Source organism: Ranitomeya variabilis, chromosome 5, assembly GCF_051348905.1.
Source record: "Ranitomeya variabilis isolate aRanVar5 chromosome 5, aRanVar5.hap1, whole genome shotgun sequence".
NCBI classification, from domain to species: domain Eukaryota; kingdom Metazoa; phylum Chordata; class Amphibia; order Anura; family Dendrobatidae; genus Ranitomeya; species Ranitomeya variabilis.
The window spans coordinates 593,715,060-593,736,997 of NC_135236.1; the positions used below are offsets into that span (position 1 = coordinate 593,715,060).

Sequence of the window (21,938 nt, forward strand, 5' to 3'; positions counted from 1 at the left end):
CGCTCGGCCATGCGATCTAATGCATCATTAAAAGAGCTTCCTTAGAGTAAGTTTAGTGTATCTGACTACATTTTAAACTTGTGCATTGTGGAAAATGGATAGGTCTCTAAACAAAAAGGAAAAAGCAATGATTCTATCTTTTGTCTTTTCCAAAAAAGCAAAGCACGCACTCATACAAAAATATGCTAATTTTTCTGTTAGCAAAATCATAAATATAAGCTGAAAAGGTTTTCAAAACCTCAATAAGTTGGCAGCAGTGGGATTTGAACCCACGCCTCCAAAGAGACTGGAGCCTAAATCCAGCGCCTTAGACCACTCGGCCATGCTACCTTAAACAGCATGGATAATTAAGCTTCCTTAGAGAAAGTGAAGTACATTTGACAACATTTAAAATTAGTACATTTTGGAAAATGGGCATGTCTCTAAACATTAGGCAAAAACAAAGATTCTATCAACGGTCTTTATCTTAACTGAAAACTGCTAAATCATACAAATACAAAAGAAGATTATATCACATGCTAATTTGCATGCTAGCAAAATCATAAGAATAAGTACAAAAACATTTCAAGATCTCATAATACTGGCAGCAGTGAGATTAAAGCATATGCTAATTTTGCATGTTAGCATAATTATAAGAATGAGATAAAAAGGTTTAAAAGAACTCATACTAGTGGCAGCAGTGGGATTTGAACTCACAAGTCTGTTGGAATATGGGTAAGTCTCTTAACAATAGGAAAAATCAATGATTCTTTCAACTGTCTTTTCCTAAACAGAAATTAACACACTCATGAAAATACAAAATCATAAGAATTAGATCAAAGGGTTCTCAAAAACTCATAATAATGGCAGCAGTGGGATTTGAATGGGCATGTCTCTAAACATTAGAAAAAAGCAAGGATTCTTTCAACAGTCTTTATCTGAACTGAAAACTGGAAAATCATGCAAATACAAAAGAAGATTAAATCACATGCTAATTTGCATGCTAGCAAAATCATAAGAATAAGTACAAAAACATTTCAAGATCTCATAATACTGGCAGCAGTGAGATTAAAGCATATGCTAATTTTGCATGTTAGCATAATTATAAGAATGAGATAAAAAGGTTTAAAAGAACTCATACTAGTGGCAGCAGTGGGATTTGAACTCACAAGTCTGTTGGAATATGGGTAAGTCTCTTAACAATAGGAAAAATCAATGATTCTTTCAACTGTCTTTTCCTAAACAGAAATTAACACACTCATGAAAATACAAAATCATAAGAATTAGATCAAAGGGTTCTCAAAACCTCATAATAATGGCAGCAGTGGGATTTGAATGGGCATGTCTCTAAACATTAGAAAAAAGCAAGGATTCTTTCAACAGTCTTTATCTGAACTGAAAACTGGAAAATCATGCAAATACAAAAGAAGATTAAATCACATGCTAATTTGCATGTTAGCAAAATCATAAGAATAAGTACAAAAACATTTCAAGAACTCATAATACTGGCAGCAGTGGGTTTAAAGCATATGCTAATTTTGCATGTTAGCATAATTATAAGAATAAGATAAAAAGGTTTAAAAGAACTCATACTAGTGGCATTTGAACCCACAAGTCTGTTAAAATTTAGGTAAGTCTCTAAACTAAAGTCTAAAACTGTCTTTTCCAAAACAGAAATGCACACACTCATGGAAATACAAAATCCTCAGAATTAGATCAAAGGGTTCTCAAAACCTCATAATACTGGCAGCAGTGGGATTTGAACCCACGCCTCCGAAGAGACTGGAGCCTTAATCCAGCGCCTTAGACCGCTCGGCCATGCGACCTAATGCATCATTAAAAGAGCTTCCTTAGAGTAAGTTTAGTGTATCTGACTACATTTTAAACTTGTGCATTGTGGAAAATGGATAGGTCTCTAAACAAAAAGGAAAAAGCAATGATTCTATCTTTTGTCTTTTCCAAATAAGCAAAGCACGCACTCATACAAAAATATGCTAATTTTTCTGTTAGCAAAATCATAAATATAAGCTGAAAAGGTTTTCAAAACCTCAATATGTTGGCAGCAGTGGGATTTGAACCCACGCCTCCAAAGAGACTGGAGCCTAAATCCAGCGCCTTAGACCACTCGGCCATGCTACCTTAAACAGCATGGACAATTAAGCTTCCTTAGAGAAAGTGAAGTACATTTGACAACATTTAAAATTAGTACATTTTGGAAAATGGGCATGTCTCTAAACATTAGGCAAAAACAAAGATTCTATCAACGGTCTTTATCTTAACTGAAAACTGCTAAATCATACAAATACAAAAGAAGATTATATCACATGCTAATTTGCATGCTAGCAAAATCATAAGAATAAGTACAAAAACATTTCAAGATCTCATAATACTGGCAGAAGTGAGATTAAAGCATATGCTAATTTTGCATGTTAGCATAATTATAAGAATGAGATAAAAAGGTTTAAAAGAACTCATACTAGTGGCAGCAGTGGGATTTGAACTCACAAGTCTGTTGGAATATGGGTAAGTCTCTTAACAATAGGAAAAATCAATGATTCTTTCAACTGTCTTTTCCTAAACAGAAATTAACACACTCATGAAAATACAAAATCATAAGAATTAGATCAAAGGGTTCTCAAAACCTCATAATAATGGCAGCAGTGGGATTTGAATGGGCATGTCTCTAAACATTAGAAAAAAGCAAGGATTCTTTCAACAGTCTTTATCTGAACTGAAAACTGGAAAATCATGCAAATACAAAAGAAGATTAAATCACATGCTAATTTGCATGTTAGCAAAATCATAAGAATAAGTACAAAAACATTTCAAGAACTCATAATACTGGCAGCAGTGGGTTTAAAGCATATGCTAATTTTGCATGTTAGCATAATTATAAGAATAAGATAAAAAGGTTTAAAAGAACTCATACTAGTGGCATTTGAACCCACAAGTCTGTTAAAATTTAGGTAAGTCTCTAAACTAAAGTCTAAAACTGTCTTTTCCAAAATAGAAATGCACACACTCATGGAAATACAAAATCCTCAGAATTAGATCAAAGGGTTCTCAAAACCTCATAATACTGGCAGCAGTGGGATTTGAACCCACGCCTCCGAAGAGACTGGAGCATTAATCCAGCGCCTTAGACCGCTCGGCCATGCGACCTAATGCATCATTAAAAGAGCTTCCTTAGAGTAAGTTTAGTGTATCTGACTACATTTTAAACTTGTGCATTGTGGAAAATGGATAGGTCTCTAAACAAAAAGGAAAAAGCAATGATTCTATCTTTTGTCTTTTCCAAAAAAGCAAAGCACGCACTCATACAAAAATATGCTAATTTTTCTGTTAGCAAAATCATAAATATAAGCTGAAAAGGTTTTCAAAACCTCAATATGTTGGCAGCAGTGGGATTTGCACCCACGCCTCCAAAGAGACTGGAGCCTAAATCCAGCGCCTTAGACCACTCGGCCATGCTACCTTAAACAGCATGGATAATTAAGCTTCCTTAGAGAAAGTGAAGTACATTTGACAACATTTAAAATTAGTACATTTTGGAAAATGGGCATGTCTCTAAACATTAGGCAAAAACAAAGATTCTATCAACGGTCTTTATCTTAACTGAAAACTGCTAAATCATACAAATACAAAAGAAGATTATATCACATGCTAATTTGCATGCTAGCAAAATCATAAGAATAAGTACAAAAACATTTCAAGATCTCATAATACTGGCAGCAGTGAGATTAAAGCATATGCTAATTTTGCATGTTAGCATAATTATAAGAATGAGATAAAAAGGTTTAAAAGAACTCATACTAGTGGCTGCAGTGGGATTTGAACTCACAAGTCTGTTGGAATATGGGTAAGTCTCTTAACAATAGGAAAAATCAATGATTCTTTCAACTGTCTTTTCCTAAACAGAAATTAACACACTCATGAAAATACAAAATCATAAGAATTAGATCAAAGGGTTCTCAAAACCTCATAATAATGGCAGCAGTGGGATTTGAATGGGCATGTCTCTAAACATTAGAAAAAAGCAAGGATTCTTTCAACAGTCTTTATCTGAACTGAAAACTGGAAAATCATGCAAATACAAAAGAAGATTAAATCACATGCTAATTTGCATGTTAGCAAAATCATAAGAATAAGTACAAAAACATTTCAAGAACTCATAATACTGGCAGCAGTGGGTTTAAAGCATATGCTAATTTTGCATGTTAGCATAATTATAAGAATAAGATAAAAAGGTTTAAAAGAACTCATACTAGTGGCATTTGAACCCACAAGTCTGTTAAAATTTAGGTAAGTCTCTAAACTAAAGTCTAAAACTGTCTTTTCCAAAATAGAAATGCACACACTCATGGAAATACAAAATCCTCAGAATTAGATCAAAGGGTTCTCAAAACCTCATAATACTGGCAGCAGTGGGATTTGAACCCACGCCTCCGAAGAGACTGGAGCCTTAATCCAGCGCCTTAGACCGCTCGGCCATGCGACCTAATGCATCATTAAAAGAGCTTCCTTAGAGTAAGTTTAGTTTATCTGACTACATTTTAAACTTGTGCATTGTGGAAAATGGATAGGTCTCTAAACAAAAAGGAAAAAGCAATGATTCTATCTTTTGTCTTTTCCAAAAAAGCAAAGCACGCACTCATACAAAAATATGCTAATTTTTCTATTAGCAAAATCATAAATATAAGCTGAAAAGGTTTTCAAAACCTCAGTATGTTGGCAGCAGTGGGATTTGAACCCACACCTCCAAAGAGACTGGAGCCTAAATCCAGCGCCTTAGACCACTCGGCCATGCTACCTTAAACAGCATGGTTAATTAAGCTTCCTTAGAGAAAGTGAAGTACATTTGACAACATTTAAAATTAGTACATTTTGGAAAATGGGCATGAACAAATGGAGGAGATGGACATGGTACAAGGATGGAGTCGTTATATAGACGATGTCCTTTTTGTATGGGAGGGTAGCACTGACCAACTTACATCGTTGATGGATAAATTAAATCAAAATAATTATAACATCAAATTAACTTACAAGTGGGGGAGATCTTTAGATTTTTTGGATCTAGATATGACAGTAGCCCCAAATGGCAGAATAATAACTAATGTGTTTAGAAAACCAACTGCCACTAATACCTTGCTCCATGCGTCATCAGCCCATTATAAACCAACTATTAATGGGATCCCTATCGGCCAATTTTTGAGGGTCAAAAAAATCTGTGCCACTGATGGTAATTTTCAATCACAAGCAACTGACCTAGCCCAGCGGTTTTTAGATCGAGGCTACAGTAAAAGACAAATTAAAAAAGGATATAAAAGAGCCGAGAAAACCCCTAGAGAGGAATTATTATATGGTAGCAGGGTATCTAGGTGTAGCAAGAATGAAAATCAGGTGAGGTTCATTACCAATTATAATAAACAGTGGCCAGAGTTGATAGCAATTTTTCGTAGGCACTGGAACATCTTGCTTAGTGACCCTATTCTCAAAAAGACCCTCCCTAAATATCCAGCTATCACACCTAGAAGGGCCCGTAACTTGAAGGACATTTTAGTCCATAGCCACTACTCAGAGACGAAAGTGACTGGCAGCAGATATTTACCAACTAGAAAGGGATTCTTTCCATGTAGGAGATGTAAAGCGTGCAGAAATCATATCCAGAGCACTTCCTTTGTCAATTTCGACGGGTCAAGGACATATTCCATACGTGAATATCTTACTTGCTGTTCAAAAGGCGTGGTATACCACGCACAATGCCCGTGCAACAAGATTTACATTGGGCTCACCACGCGTGAGCTTAAACTACGCACAAGGGAACATGTCCTTGATATTGAGAAGTCAGCTAATATAGAAGACATTCACCAACTTAAGACATTGCCAAAACATTTTAGGCTGTTCCATAAGTCTGATCCGAATGGTCTTAAAATACAAGCCATCGATCAGATTACCCTGAATGACAGGGGTGGTAATCTGGGTAGAATTCTGGCAAGGAAAGAAAGCAGGTGGATTTATCAACTTGGGACCCTTGCCCCTCAGGGACTTAACGAAACAATGGGTTTCAGCTCATTTTTATAAGGATACATCCACCCCTTTATGTACCCCTTACGCGTGTATCGTTATTTACTTTGGTTTTTGGTTTAATCTAGTAGGTGAATTACCCTTGACTCCATGGGGACTGAGATCGTGATTTGTGTCTATAACGGAATGGATATAATTTCGTCAGCAACCCCGCTTTACAGACAATACAGAGTATCCCCCGCATTTGTCCTTTCTGGATTTATCTAAATTAGTAGTCATATGAGATCATTGGGCCATAGACACTGGTTCACAATGTACATTCTGTGCAGTTTTTAGTGTGTTAGATTTTAACTGTGTTTTTTCATTGTAGGTGCACACATTTGGTGTTGGGTTTCAGTTTTTCTACAGCATGGGAATTTCATCGCAGTAATGGACTATGGACTAAGAAAATTAAGCCGAATCCCACCTCAGCATTACTTACCCACCAATATATAGATGGATAGATATGTTGGCTGTGTTTATAAGTGTTTCATACATAGACATTTTAATAGAATATTGGGGATATAGGGTGGATATCTATTCAGTCAAATGTAGCTTACTGGGCATGCTGTATTGTATTTTATCTGTATTCATCCTTTTGTGTTTTTGTTTCTTTTTCTTTTCCTTTTCTAATTCTATGGTTGCATATATGTGGTGGTTTAGGATGGCATCGCACATAATTCTATGATGTTGCAAACCCTTGTTCAGCAATTCAGGGTATAGTTCATGTTTGGTAGTATGGTCATTCAGAACCCTACATTACCATCTTTATAGATATCTAATTGTATCTCTGCCCTCTAGCTGTTATAGACTTAGGCTTTGTTTGGGCCATTGATATATTAATACATTGGTGGCAATTAGTTTAGTATTCAGCATTTTTAAATGCTGAATAACAAATAGTAATATCAATCATAGTATAACATGGGCGGTTCATTGTCCTGCTTTGGCCTTTGCTAGCCACGCCTCTTACCAACGGCGCTCCATCGCTGTAGCGATATGCAGGCTGTTGAGCTGCAGCCTCGGAGTGGTGCGCATGCCCCGGGTTCGGCCGCACGGTGGACTCTAGCCCCGCCCACAGGGTGACGTAGGCGCTTGACGCCTGCTGACCAGGGGCGTGTGCTAGAGAACCACGCTAGTTGCACGAGCGGCCGAAAACCGGCGCATGCGCCGTACAACATCCGGGACGCGGCGGTGCCTGACACACACCTCCATGCACAATCAGTGACCACATATAAGGGATAGCTGCTACAGTTATAACACACGTGCCCCCATAAGGAAGAAGCCTGGATTGGCGAAACGGCGCTGTCGGGGTGGCAACACGGTCACACAATATTCTTCTATTTTGCATGTAAGTTGTTATGCTGAACTATAAACGGCTCGGAATTGTATCCATGTATGTTTTGACTTTGGCTAAATATTTATAGTATGATGGTGTCATATGAGATATGCATAATGGGACCCATTAGTTACTTGGGATAAACTTGAGGTTCACCATATTTGCACTTTATCCATTGTTTTCAAAAATCGTACATCCTTACTATAGTTAGCCGTTGCAGAGCCTTTTTTTCAGCACTCATAATGTCCATATGGAATTATACTGCATGCATACTGTGTTGACATGGTAGTTGCTTTGTTTTTATAGGTTCCTTGTCTGTCAATTTGTGTGTGGTGTTTTATTGTATTTAATAAAGTTTTTTCCATTTTAATCATTGCGCATATACCTTCATTTCCCTATGTCCACAGGGGAAATTTTGTTCTATTATACTCTATTGAGGTATTTAAAACAATTGGGACTTATGTTATTTATATGTTTGCTACTGTTTTCTAACAGATTTCCCTGGTTACTTGAGATGGACCTTAAGGCTAGGGAAACATCCTGGCGGTCCAAAGCCACGGACTTATTCAGACAGGGAACCTTTGCTGCACAGGATGGTAATACAGATAATCGTGACCTGATGACCCACTACAAAAATGTGGTACATAGAAAACTCAAAACATGGTGGAATAAAACTGCTTTAGAAAATTACATTGAACGTAACATCATCCCCAGGGGCCTTCGGGTACAAGTATATCCCTCCTTTGAGTTAGAGGATGTAGAACTAATACAAAGATGGAAAAAAGCAGCTACCACCTGCTCCTTAGAATTTATCAAAATTATAATTGATAAAAATTCAATGACATTGAATCTGATTGACAAAGAAATTGATGATACGCATAAGAATCTTAAAAAACATCTCAACTCTGAAAAATTGGAAAACTATCTACAGGCTATAGAGAAGGACATAGATAAGTGGGAGAACGATATCAGCCAATTTAAATTAAAAAAATTTTTAAGAGATTCTAAGGACTATGAAACGGACAGAATTTATAAGTGGCAATTCCCCAAAAAAAGATCCAATGTGGCACCACCTAGTGGCGATACAATGCTAAATGAGAGAGAATCAGGTTCAGAAAGTAGCACTTCGTGCAGTGAAACGGAAAATACAAGTGACTACTTCATGCGGACAAGAGTCGGGAACAACAGAAAATATGCTGATATCTTCTCAAAAAAGAAGACTAAACGGACTGATGACCGCATGAAGGTAGTCAATTTGTCAAAACATACACTATCGACAACCCAGATTAAACTATTAGAAAAGGGTTTAACGTTTTCCCCTTCCTCCACACTAGACAAATTCACGGTGGTAAAAGACCTACACCTTTTTGCCCGCAAAATAGTCCTCCAAAAAATACATCATAAAGCTGATTCGGAACTCTCTTGTTCTCCTGATATGGAACGAGAGGCATTGAGGGATCTTGAAGAGCTACTTGAAGAAAACGCTCAAACAGAGATTGGTAAGTTCCCTATCCATCTAGTCATGAAATCAAAAACATTCCCAAATTTTAACACATGTTCGGCAGTAGATGTCTTTACGAAAATGGTCACCAAAGAAATTGAGGCATTACCCAATAGCCCTAGTTGGAATTCTAATCTAAATAGGGATGAACATCTGGCTCTGAGAGAACTTCAAAATCTTAAGAATGTAGTAATAAAACAGGCGGACAAAGGTGGTAATACGGTAATTTGGCCTATCGACCTTTATGAAAAACAAGCGGACAAAATACTATCAGTCAAATCTTGTTACAAAAAGATGTCTTACAATCCTTCCATTCAATTCCAACAAGAACTCATTGGGATTTTAGAAGGGGCGTATGAAGAGGGGATCATTCCAAAGCGTTTATTGGAATATATCATTAAATTGCAACCTAAAATGGCCACATTTTACCTCCTACCAAAACTACATAAGGATTCCAATGATCCCCCAGGGAGACCGATAGTTTCTGGTAAGGAAAGCCTTTGTGAATCAATCTGTACCATCATAGATTATTATCTCCAACCTTTAGTTTTAACATTGCCATCGTATGTTAAAGATACTACATCTGTTTTAAAAAGGTTGGATTCGATTTATTTAGAAGAGGGAGCTATGTTAGTAACAGCTGATGTAGAAGCGCTGTACTCATCTATCAGGCATGTGGACGGTTTAAAGGCAGTTGCCTATTATTTAAACCAAAGCAATTTGGACAAACCCCTCATTGATTTGATTTTGACCCTGTTGCAATTTGTATTAGAACATAATTTTTTCATTTTTAATAAGACGATTTTCCTTCAAAAACAAGGAACGGCAATGGGCGCAACTTGTGCCCCCACCTACGCCAATCTTTTTATGGGATTTTGGGAAAAAGAAATCTTTCAGGATGAACAAATGGAGGAGATGGACATGGTACAAGGATGGAGTCGTTATATAGACGATGTCCTTTTTGTATGGGAGGGTAGCACTGACCAACTTACATCGTTGATGGATAAATTAAATCAAAATAATTATAACATCAAATTAACTTACAAGTGGGGGAGATCTTTAGATTTTTTGGATCTAGATATGACAGTAGCCCCAAATGGCAGAATAATAACTAATGTGTTTAGAAAACCAACTGCCACTAATACCTTGCTCCATGCGTCATCAGCCCATTATAAACCAACTATTAATGGGATCCCTATCGGCCAATTTTTGAGGGTCAAAAAAATCTGTGCCACTGATGGTAATTTTCAATCACAAGCAACTGACCTAGCCCAGCGGTTTTTAGATCGAGGCTACAGTAAAAGACAAATTAAAAAAGGATATAAAAGAGCCGAGAAAACCCCTAGAGAGGAATTATTATATGGTAGCAGGGTATCTAGGTGTAGCAAGAATGAAAATCAGGTGAGGTTCATTACCAATTATAATAAACAGTGGCCAGAGTTGATAGCAATTTTTCGTAGGCACTGGAACATCTTGCTTAGTGACCCTATTCTCAAAAAGACCCTCCCTAAATATCCAGCTATCACACCTAGAAGGGCCCGTAACTTGAAGGACATTTTAGTCCATAGCCACTACTCAGAGACGAAAGTGACTGGCAACAGATATTTACCAACTAGAAAGGGATTCTTTCCATGTAGGAGATGTAAAGCGTGCAGAAATCATATCCAGAGCACTTCCTTTGTCAATTTCGACGGGTCAAGGACATATTCCATACGTGAATATCTTACTTGCTGTTCAAAAGGCGTGGTATACCACGCACAATGCCCGTGCAACAAGATTTACATTGGGCTCACCACGCGTGAGCTTAAACTACGCACAAGGGAACATGTCCTTGATATTGAGAAGTCAGCTAATATAGAAGACATTCACCAACTTAAGACATTGCCAAAACATTTTAGGCTGTTCCATAAGTCTGATCCGAATGGTCTTAAAATACAAGCCATCGATCAGATTACCCTGAATGACAGGGGTGGTAATCTGGGTAGAATTCTGGCAAGGAAAGAAAGCAGGTGGATTTATCAACTTGGGACCCTTGCCCCTCAGGGACTTAACGAAACAATGGGTTTCAGCTCATTTTTATAAGGATACATCCACCCCTTTATGTACCCCTTACGCGTGTATCGTTATTTACTTTGGTTTTTGGTTTAATCTAGTAGGTGAATTACCCTTGACTCCATGGGGACTGAGATCGTGATTTGTGTCTATAACGGAATGGATATAATTTCGTCAGCAACCCCGCTTTACAGACAATACAGAGTATCCCCCGCATTTGTCCTTTCTGGATTTATCTAAATTAGTAGTCATATGAGATCATTGGGCCATAGACACTGGTTCACAATGTACATTCTGTGCAGTTTTTAGTGTGTTAGATTTTAACTGTGTTTTTTCATTGTAGGTGCACACATTTGGTGTTGGGTTTCAGTTTTTCTACAGCATGGGAATTTCATCGCAGTAATGGACTATGGACTAAGAAAATTAAGCCGAATCCCACCTCAGCATTACTTACCCACCAATATATAGATGGATAGATATGTTGGCTGTGTTTATAAGTGTTTCATACATAGACATTTTAATAGAATATTGGGGATATAGGGTGGATATCTATTCAGTCAAATGTAGCTTACTGGGCATGCTGTATTGTATTTTATCTGTATTCATCCTTTTGTGTTTTTGTTTCTTTTTCTTTTCCTTTTCTAATTCTATGGTTGCATATATGTGGTGGTTTAGGATGGCATCGCACATAATTCTATGATGTTGCAAACCCTTGTTCAGCAATTCTGGGTATAGTTCATGTTTGGTAGTATGGTCATTCAGAACCCTACATTACCATCTTTATAGATATCTAATTGTATCTCTGCCCTCTAGCTGTTATAGACTTAGGCTTTGTTTGGGCCATTGATATATTAATACATTGGTGGCAATTAGTTTAGTATTCAGCATTTTTAAATGCTGAATAACAAATAGTAATATCAATCATAGTATAACATGGGCGGTTCATTGTCCTGCTTTGGCCTTTGCTAGCCACGCCTCTTACCAACGGCGCTCCATCGCTGTAGCGATATGCAGGCTGTTGAGCTGCAGCCTCGGAGTGGTGCGCATGCCCCGGGTTCGGCCGCACGGTGGACTCTAGCCCCGCCCACAGGGTGACGTAGGCGCTTGACGCCTGCTGACCAGGGGCGTGTGCTAGAGAACCACGCTAGTTGCACGAGCGGCCGAAAACCGGCGCATGCGCCGTACAACATCCGGGACGCGGCGGTGCCTGACACACACCTCCATGCACAATCAGTGACCACATATAAGGGATAGCTGCTACAGTTATAACACACGTGCCCCCATAAGGAAGAAGCCTGGATTGGCGAAACGGCGCTGTCGGGGTGGCAACACGGTCACACAATATTCTTCTATTTTGCATGTAAGTTGTTATGCTGAACTATAAACGGCTCGGAATTGTATCCATGTATGTTTTGACTTTGGCTAAATATTTATAGTATGATGGTGTCATATGAGATATGCATAATGGGACCCATTAGTTACTTGGGATAAACTTGAGGTTCACCATATTTGCACTTTATCCATTGTTTTCAAAAATCGTACATCCTTACTATAGTTAGCCGTTGCAGAGCCTTTTTTTCAGCACTCATAATGTCCATATGGAATTATACTGCATGCATACTGTGTTGACATGGTAGTTGCTTTGTTTTTATAGGTTCCTTGTCTGTCAATTTGTGTGTGGTGTTTTATTGTATTTAATAAAGTTTTTTCCATTTTAATCATTGCGCATATACCTTCATTTCCCTATGTCCACAGGGGAAATTTTGTTCTATTATGCTAATTTGCATGCTAGCAAAATCATAAGAATAAGTACAAAAACATTTCAAGATCTCATAATACTGGCAGCAGTGAGATTAAAGCATATGCTAATTTTGCATGTTAGCATAATTATAAGAATGAGATAAAAAGGTTTAAAAGAACTCATACTAGTGGCAGCAGTGGGATTTGAACTCACAAGTCTGTTGGAATATGGGTAAGTCTCTTAACAATAGGAAAAATCAATGATTCTTTCAACTGTCTTTTCCTAAACAGAAATTAACACACTCATGAAAATACAAAATCATAAGAATTAGATCAAAGGGTTCTCAAAACCTCATAATAATGGCAGCAGTGGGATTTGAATGGGCATGTCTCTAAACATTAGAAAAAAGCAAGGATTCTTTCAACAGTCTTTATCTGAACTGAAAACTGGAAAATCATGCAAATACAAAAGAAGATTAAATCACATGCTAATTTGCATGTTAGCAAAATCATAAGAATAAGTACAAAAACATTTCAAGAACTCATAATACTGGCAGCAGTGGGTTTAAAGCATATGCTAATTTTGCATGTTAGCATAATTATAAGAATAAGATAAAAAGGTTTAAAAGAACTCATACTAGTGGCATTTGAACCCACAAGTCTGTTAAAATTTAGGTAAGTCTCTAAACTAAAGTCTAAAACTGTCTTTTCCAAAACAGAAATGCACACACTCATGGAAATACAAAATCCTCAGAATTAGATCAAAGGGTTCTCAAAACCTCATAATACTGGCAGCAGTGGGATTTGAACAAACGCCTCCGAAGAGACTGGAGCCTTAATCCAGCGCCTTAGACCGCTCGGCCATGCTACCTAATGCTTCATTAAAAGAGCTTCCTGAGAGTAAGTTTAGTGTATCTGACTACATTTTAAACTTGTGCATTGTGGAAAATGGATAGGTCTCTAAACAAAAAGGAAAAAGCAATGATTCTATCTTTTGTCTTTTCCAATAAAGCAAAGCACGCGCTCATACAAAAATATGCTAATTTTTCTATTAGCAAAATCATAAATATAAGCTGAAAAGGTTTTCAAAACCTCAGTATGTTGGCAGCAGTGGGATTTGAACCCACGCCTCCGAAGAGACTGGAGCCTTAATCCAGCGCCTTAGACCGCTCGGCCATGTTACCTAATGCATCATTAAAAGAGCTTCCTGAGAGTAAGTTTAGTGTATTTGACTACATTTTAAACTTGTGCATTGTGGAAAATGGATAGGTCTCTAAACAAAAAGGAAAAAGCAATGATTCTATCTTTTGTCTTTTCCAAAAAAGCAAAGCACGCGCTCATACAAAAATATGCTAATTTTTCTATTAGCAAAGTCATAAATATAAGCTGAAAGGGTTTTCAAAACCTCAATATGTTGGCAGCAGTGGGATTTGAACCCACGCCTCCAAAGAGACTGGAGCCTAAATCCAGCGCCTTAGACCACTCGGCCATGCTACCTTAAACAGCATGGTTAATTAAGCTTCCTTAGAGAAAGTGAAGTACATTTGACAACATTTAAAATTAGTACATTTTGGAAAATGGTCATGTCTCTAAACATTAGGCAAAAACAAAGATTCTATCAACGGTCTTTATCTTAACTGAAAACTGCTAAATCATACAAATACAAAAGAAGATTATATCACATGCTAATTTGCATGCTAGCAAAATCATAAGAATAAGTACAAAAACATTTCAAGATCTCATAATACTGGCAGCAGTGAGATTAACCCCTTCACCCCCAAGGGTGGTTTGCACGTTAATGACCGGGCCAATTTTTACAATTCTGACCACTGTCCCTTTATGAGGCTATAACTCTGGAACGCTTTGACGGATCTTGGCGATTCTGACATTGTTTTCTCGTGACATATTGTACTTCATGTTAAAGGTAAAATTTATTCGATATAACTTGCGTTTATTTGTGAAAAAAATGGAAATTTGGCGAAAATTTTGAAAATTTTGCAATTTTCCAACTTTGAATTTTTGTGCCCTTAAATCACAGACATATGTCACGCAAAATACTTAATAAGTAACATTTCCCACATGTCTACTTTACATCAGTACAATTTTGGAACCAAAATTTTTTTTTGTGACGGAGTTATAAGGGTTAAAAGTTGACCAGCAATTTCTCATTTTTACAACACCATTTTTTTTTAGGGACCACATCTCATTTGAAGTCATTTTGAGGGGTCTATATGATAGAAAATACTCAAGTGTGACACCATTCTAAAAACTGCACCCCTCAAGGTGCTCAAAACCACATTCAAGAAGTTTATTAACCCTTCAGGTGTTTCACAGGAATTTTTGGAATGTTTAAATAAAAATGAACATTTAACTTTTTTTCACACAAAATTTATTTCAGCTCCAATTTGTTTTATTTTACCAAGGGTAACAGGAGAAAATGGACCCCCAAAGTTGTTGTACAATTTGTCCTGAGTACGATGATACCCCATATGTGGGTGTAAACCATTGTTTAGGCGCATGGCAGAGCTTGGAAGGGAAGGAGCGCCATTTGACTTTTCAATGCAAAATTGACTGGAATTGAGATGGGACGCCATGTTGCGTTTGGAGAGCCCCTGATGTGCCTAAACATTGAAACTCCCTACAAGTGACACCATTTTGGAAAGTAGACCCCCTAAGGAACTTATCTAGATGTGTGGTGAGCACTTTGACCCACCAAGTGCTTCACAGAAGTTTATAATGCAGAGCCGTAAAAATAAAAAATCATATTTTTTCACAAAAATGATCTTTTCGCCCCCAATTTTGTATTTTCCCAAGGGTAAGAGAAGAAATTGGACCCCAAAAAATGTTGTGCAATTTGTCCTGAGTACGCTGATACCCCATATGTGGGTGTAAACCATTGTTTGGGCGCATGGCAGAGCTTGGAAGGGAAGGAGCGCCATTTGACTTTTCAATGCAAAATTGACTGGAATTGAGATGGGACGCCATGTTGCGTTTGGAGAGCCCCTGATGTGCCTAAACATTGAAACTCCCTACAAGTGACACCATTTTGGAAAGTAGACCCCCTAAGGAACTTATCTAGATGTGTGGTGAGCACTTTGACCCACCAAGTGCTTCACAGAAGTTTATAATGCAGAGCCGTAAAAATAAAAAATCATATTTTTTTCACAAAAATGATCTTTTTGCCCCCAATTTTTTATTTTCCCAAGGGTAAGAGAAGAAATTGGACCCCAAAAAATGTTGTGCAATTTGTCCTGAGTACGCTGATACCCCATATGTGGGTGTAAACCATTGTTTGGGCGCATGGCAGAGCTTGGAAGGGAAGGAGCGCCATTTGACTTTTCAATGCAAAATTGACTGGAATTGAGATGGGACGCCATGTTGCGTTTGGAGAGCCCCTGATGTGCCTAAACATTGAAACTCCCTACAAGTGACACCATTTTGGAAAGTAGACCCCCTAAGGAACTTATCTAGATGTGTGGTGAGCACTTTGACCCACCAAGTGCTTCACAGAAGTTTATAATGCAGAGCCGTAAAAATAAAAAATCATATTTTTTCACAAAAATGATCTTTTCGCCCCCAATTTTTTATTTTCCCAAGGGTAAGAGAAGAAATTGGACCCCAAAAAATGTTGTGCAATTTGTCCTGAGTACGCTGATACCCCATATGTGGGTGTAAACCATTGTTTGGGCGCATGGCAGAGCTTGGAAGGGAAGGAGCGCCATTTGACTTTTCAATGCAAAATTGACTGGAATTGAGATGGGACGCCATGTTGCGTTTGGAGAGCCCCTGATGTGCCTAAACATTGAAACTCCCTACAAGTGACACCATTTTGGAAAGTAGACCCCCTAAGGAACTTATCTAGATGTGTGGTGAGCACTTTGACCCACCAAGTGCTTCACAGAAGTTTATAATGCAGAGCCGTAAAAATAAAAAATCATATTTTTTCACAAAAATGATCTTTTTGCCCCCAATTTTTTATTTTCCCAAGGGTAAGAGAAGAAATTGGACCCCAAAAAATGTTGTGCAATTTGTCCTGAGTACGCTGATACCCCATATGTGGGTGTAAACCATTGTTTGGGCGCATGGCAGAGCTTGGAAGGGAAGGAGCGCCATTTGACTTTTCAATGCAAAATTGACTGGAATTGAGATGGGACGCCATGTTGCGTTTGGAGAGCCCCTGATGTGCCTAAACATTGAAACTCCCTACAAGTGACACCATTTTGGAAAGTAGACCCCCTAAGGAACTTATCTAGATGTGTTTTGAGAGCTTTGAACCCCCAAGTGTTTCACTACAGATTATAACGCAGAGCCGTGAAAATAATTTTTTTTTTTTCTCAAAAATGATTTTTTAGCCCCCAGCTTTGTATTTTTACAAGGGTAACAGAATAAATTGGACCCCAAAATTTGTTTTCCAATTTGTCCTGAGTACGCTGATACCCCATATGTGGGGGGGAACCACTGTTTGGGCGCATGACAGAGCTCGGAAGGGAAGGAGCGCCATTTGGAATGCAGACTTAAATGGATTGGTCAGCAGCCGTCACGTTGCATTTGCAGAGCCCCTGATGTACCCAAACAGTACAAACCCCCCACAAGTGACCCCATATTGGAAACTAGACCTCCCAAGGAACTTATCTAGATGTGTTGTGAGAACTTTGAACCCCCAAGTGTTTCACTACAGTTTATAATGCAGAGCCGTGAAAATAAAACATCTTTTTTTTCCCACAAAAATGATTTTTAGCCCCCCAAATTTTTATTTTCCTAAGGATAACAAGAGAACTTGGACCCCAGAAGTTGTTGTTCAATTTGTCCCGAGTACGCTGATAACACATATGTTGGGGTAAACCCCTTTTTGGGCGCACGGGAGAGCTCGGAACGGAAGGAGCACTGTTTTACTTTTTCAACGCAGAATTGGCTGGAATTGAGATTGGACGCCATGTCGCGCTTGGAGAGCCCCTGATGTGCCTGGACAGTGGAAACCCCCCAATTCTACCTGAAACCCTAACCCAAACACACCCCTAACCCTAATCCCAACGGTAACCCTAACCACACCCCTAGCCCTGACACACCCATAATTCTAATCCCAACCCTAATCCAAACGTAAATGTAATCCAAACCCCAACCCTAACTTTAGCCCCAAACCCTAACTTTACCTCCAACCCTAGCCCTAACCCTAACCCTACCCCTAACCCTAACCCTAAACGTGACTGAAATACGTGGCACTGAAATACGTGGCACTGAAATACGTGGCACTGAAATATGTGGCACTGAAATACGTGATACGTGGCACTTAAATACGTGGCACTGAAACACGTGGCACTGAAATACGTGGCACTGAAATACGTGGCACTGAAATACGTGGCACTGAAATACGTGGCACTTAAATAAGTGGCACTGAAATATGTGATATGTGGCACTTAAATACGTGGCACTTAAATACGTGGCACTGAAATACGTGGCACTGAAATACGTGGCACTTAAATACGTGGCACTGAAATATGTGATACGTGGCACTTAAATACGTGGCACTGAAACACGTGGCACTGAAATACGTGGCACTGAAATACGTGGCACTGAAATACGTGGCACTGAAATACGTGGCACTTAAATAAGTGGCACTGAAATATGTGATATGTGGCACTGAAATACGTGGCACTGAAATACGTGGCACTGAAATACGTGCAACTGAAATACGTGGTACTAAAATATGTGGCACTGAAATACGTGATACGTGGCACTGAAATACATGGCACTGAAATACGTGGCACTTAAATACGTGGCACTTAAATACGTGGCACTTAAATACGTGGCACTGAAATATGTGATACGTGGCACTTAAATACGTGGCACTGAAACACGTGGCACTGAAATACGTGATACGTGGCACTGAAATATGTGGCACTGAAATACGTGCAACTGAAATACGTGGTACTAAAATATGTGGCACTGAAATACGTGATACGTGGCACTGAAATACATGGCACTGAAATACGTGGCACTGAAATACGTGGCACTGAAATACGTGGCACTGAAATACGTGGCACTATGACTGTCAGAAAATGTTCATTAAACGGTTAGGGGTGAGGTTAGGGGTGAGGTTAGGGGTAGAGTTAGGGTTAGGGTTTGGATCCCTTTATCACCTTGATGGTGGTGGGTGGCTTTTCAGTGTGTTTTCTGTTTTTTTTCGATAAAAATGCATGCGTTTTTAACGCAAACAAACGCATGTGCTTAAAAACGCAATAAAATACTGCAGGTTGTATTTCTGAAAATGAACGCATGCAGAAAAAAACCGCATGCGTTTGAAAACGCGACCAAACGCGTACAAAAAAACCGCATGCGTTTTCAATGTTAAATATAGGGAAAAAACGCATGCGTTTTTTTGTGCAAAAAACGCTGCAGACAAAAACGGAAGTGTGAAACCAGCGACGCTTTTTATAGCAAAAAAGTTTTTGCGTCTCCACATTTTGAGACCTATAATTTTTCCACATTTGCTCCACAGAGTCATGTGAGGTCTTGTTTTTTGCGGGACGAGTTGACGTTTTTATTGGTAACATTTTCGGACACGTGACCGTTTTTGATCGCTTTTTATTCCGATTTTTGTGAGGCAGAATGACCAAAAACCTGCTATTCATGAATTTCTTTTGGGAGAGGCGTTTATACCGTTCCGGGTTTGGTAAAATTGATAAAGCAGTTTTATTCTTCGGGTCAGTACGATTACAACGATATCTCATTAATATCATTTTTTTTATGTTTTGGCGCTTTTATACGATAAAAACTATTTTATAGAAAAAATAATTATTTTGGTATCGCTTTATTCTCAGGACTATAACTTTTTTATTTTTTTGCTGATGATGCTGTATGGCGGCTTGTTTTTTGCGGGACAAGATGACGTTTTCAGCGGTACCATGGATATTTATATCAGTCTTTTTGATCGCGTGTTATTCCACTTTTTGTTCGGCGGTATGGTAATAAAGCGTTGTCTTTTGCCTCGTATTTTTTTCTTACGGTGTTTACTGAAGGGGTTAACTAGTGTGGCAGTTTTATAGGTTGGGTCGTTACGGACGTGGCGATACTAAATATGTGTACTTTTATTGTTTTTTTTTTAAATTTAGATAAAGAAATGTATTTATGGGAATAATATTTTTTTTTTTTTTTCATTATTTTGGAATATATATATATTTTTTTTTTTACACATTTGGAAATTTTTTTTTTTACTTTTTTACTTTGCCCCAGGGGGGGACAATACAGATCGGTGATCTGCCAGTTTGCATAGCACTCTGACAGATCACCGATCTGCGAGAAGTGCAGCCTGCTTCACAGTGCCTGCTCTGAGCAGGCGTCTGTGAAGCCACCTCCCTCACTGCAGGACCCGGATCCGCGGCCATCTTGGATCCGGGTCTGGAGCAGGCAGGGAGGGAGGTAAGACCCTCGCAGCAACGCGATCACATCGCGTTGCTGCGGGGGGCTCAGGGAAGCCCGCAGGGAGCCCTCTCCCTGCGCGATGCTTCCCTGCATCGCCGGCACATCGCGATCATGTTTGATCGCGGTGTGCCGGGGGTTAATGTGCCGGGGGCGGTCCGTGACCGCTCCTGGCACATAGTGCCGGATGTCAGCTGCGATATGCAGCCGACACCCGGCCGCGATCGGCCGCGCTCCCCCCGTGAGCGCGGCCGATCGGCTATGACGTACTATCCCGTCGGCGGTCATACGGGCCCACCCCACCTCGACGGGATAGTACGTCGGATGTCAGGAAGGGGTTAAAGCATATGCTAATTTTGCATGTTATCATAATTATAAGAATGAGATAAAAAGGTTTAAAAGAACTCATACTAGTGGCAGCAGTGGGATTTGAACTCACAAGTCTGTTGGAATATGGGTAAGTCTCTTAACAATAGGAAAAATCAATGATTCTTTCAACTGTCTTTTCCTAAACAGAAATTAACACACTCATGAAAATACAAAATCATAAGAATTAGATCAAAGGGTTCTCAATACCTCATAATAATGGCAGCAGTGGGATTTGAATGGGCATGTCTCTAAACATTAGAAAAAAGCAAGGATTCTTTCAACAGTCTTTATCTGAACTGAAAACTGGAAAATCATGCAAATACAAAAGAAGATTAAATCACATGCTAATTTGCATGTTAGCAAAATCATAAGAATAAGTACAAAAACATTTCAAGAACTCATAATACTGGCAGCAGTGGGTTTAAAGCATATGCTAATTTTGCATGTTAGCATAATTATAAGAATAAGATAAAAAGGTTTAAAAGAACTCATACTAGTGGCATTTGAACCCACAAGTCTGTTAAAATTTAGGTAAGTCTCTAAACTAAAGTCTAAAACTGTCTTTTCCAAAATAGAAATGCACACACTCATGGAAATACAAAATCCTCAGAATTAGATCAAAGGGTTCTCAAAACCTCATAATACTGGCAGCAGTGGGATTTGAACCCACGCCTCCGAAGAGACTGGAGCCTTAATCCAGCGCCTTAGACCGCTCGGCCATGCGACCTAATGCATCATTAAAAGAGCTTCCTTAGAGTAAGTTTAGTGTATCTGACTACATTTTAAACTTGTGCATTGTGGAAAATGGATAGGTCTCTAAACAAAAAGGAAAAAGCAATGATTCTTTCTTTTGTCTTTTCCAAAAAAGCAAAGCACGCACTCATACAAAAATATGCTAATTTTTCTATTAGCAAAATCATAAATATAAGGTGAAAAGGTTTTCAAAACCTCAGTATGTTGGCAGCAGTGGGATTTGAACCCACACCTCCAAAGAGACTGGAGCCTAAATCCAGCGCCTTAGACCACTCGGCCATGCTACCTTAAACAGCATGGTTAATTAAGCTTCCTTAGAGAAAGTGAAGTACATTTGACAACAATTAAAATTAGTACATTTTGGAAAATGGTCATGTCTCTAAACATTAGGCAAAAACAAAGATTCTATCAACGGTCTTTATCTGAACTGAAAACTGCTAAATCATACAAATACAAAAGAAGATTATATCACATGCTAATTTGCATGCTAGCAAAATCATAAGAATAAGTACAAAAACATTTCAAGATCTCATAATACTGGCAGCAGTGAGATTAAAGCATATGCTAATTTTGCATGTTAGCATAATTATAAGAATGAGATAAAAAGGTTTAAAAGAACTCATACTAGTGGCAGCAGTGGGATTTGAACTCACAAGTCTGTTGGAATATGGGTAAGTCTCTTAACAATAGGAAAAATCAATGATTCTTTCAACTGTCTTTTCCTAAACA

At 38.6% G+C, this 21,938-nt stretch overlaps 5 non-coding genes across 5 annotated transcripts; all 5 read right to left on the minus strand.

The window, feature by feature from the left end:
* Positions 1-248: 248 nt before the first annotated feature.
* Positions 249-330, minus strand: TRNAL-UAG (transfer RNA leucine (anticodon UAG)). Its single transcript has one exon. It is a non-coding gene; the product is annotated as a tRNA-Leu (tRNA).
* A 1,706-nt stretch (positions 331-2,036) lies between these two features.
* On the minus strand, positions 2,037-2,118 carry TRNAL-UAG (transfer RNA leucine (anticodon UAG)). Its single transcript has one exon. It is a non-coding gene; the product is annotated as a tRNA-Leu (tRNA).
* Positions 2,119-4,708: 2,590 nt separating this feature from the next.
* On the minus strand, positions 4,709-4,790 carry TRNAL-UAG (transfer RNA leucine (anticodon UAG)). Its single transcript has one exon. It is a non-coding gene; the product is annotated as a tRNA-Leu (tRNA).
* Positions 4,791-14,086: 9,296 nt separating this feature from the next.
* TRNAL-UAG (transfer RNA leucine (anticodon UAG)) lies at positions 14,087-14,168 on the minus strand. Its single transcript has one exon. It is a non-coding gene; the product is annotated as a tRNA-Leu (tRNA).
* Positions 14,169-21,414: 7,246 nt separating this feature from the next.
* On the minus strand, positions 21,415-21,496 carry TRNAL-UAG (transfer RNA leucine (anticodon UAG)). The gene has a single exon. It is a non-coding gene; the product is annotated as a tRNA-Leu (tRNA).
* Positions 21,497-21,938: the final 442 nt, after the last annotated feature.